The sequence below is a fragment of the Tupaia chinensis genome, unplaced genomic scaffold, assembly GCF_000334495.1.
Source record: "Tupaia chinensis unplaced genomic scaffold, TupChi_1.0 Scaffold000257_1, whole genome shotgun sequence".
Taxonomy (NCBI): Eukaryota; Metazoa; Chordata; class Mammalia; order Scandentia; family Tupaiidae; genus Tupaia; species Tupaia belangeri.
Window position 1 is genome coordinate 920,220 of NW_006159737.1, and position 890 is coordinate 921,109.

At 32.5% G+C, this 890-nt stretch overlaps 1 pseudogene; it reads right to left on the reverse strand.

The window, feature by feature from the left end:
* Nucleotides 1-448: 448 nt before the first annotated feature.
* On the reverse strand, nucleotides 449-549 carry LOC114007942 (uncharacterized; annotated as a pseudogene).
* Nucleotides 550-890: the final 341 nt, after the last annotated feature.

The window sequence follows — 890 nt, forward strand, 5'->3', positions numbered from 1 at the left end:
ATAATTATACTTTGATACTGTCTCCTGTCCAGCATGTCTCTCTGTGAGTATAAAAAATATGATAGTGTAAAATTCAGTGACAACAGATGGTTCTAAAACCAGTTACTCTTATGAGTTGTTATCTAGTAGCATAAATAAGTAAACAAAACCTAACTCATTCTGTTCTGTATTTTCAGACAGCAATATAGGGCTTTATTTGCTTCCAAATTTACTGAGTAATTGTAGAACAGCAATTTAGCCATTCTATGACCATTCAAATATATCAAATTATTGATAAAGGACCAATAGTTTAAAAACTTGAGATCCTCTTAACAGGACAATATTAATACACAGTTTTCAATTTTAAACATTGTAGTCAAATACACAGAACATAAAATATACTATCTTGACCATTTTGATATATTGTTGGGCAACCATCACACCATTCATGTATCAATACTCTCTTCAAAAAAGTATGGAAAGTTTCACAAATTTGCCTGCCACCCTTGAGTGGGAGCCATACTAATCGTTCCTTCATTCCAATTTTAATATATGTGCTGAAGTGAGCACTAGTACATATCTTAAAGAAAATACTTAATTACATAAAAAGGGGGAGAAAGAAATTGTCATCCTAAAAACCATTTTATTTTTATCAAAATATAGGCTTACATCAATTCCAGAATGCTTTATACCAGTATTCTGAAGCATGGAGGATTATTATCATATTCTCCCTAAAATACTTTTTGGTTGAATGCTTGGGGGCTGAATATAAGGATGGAGGACCTAATCCAAAGTAAGAATGACTGCATATTTAAAGTTTTTTTTTTATTGAAAACAAAACTTAAAAAACAGTTAAAAGTCAGGGGCTGGCAGGTGGCACTGGACTTCCCACATGGCCAGCCATGGTTTGA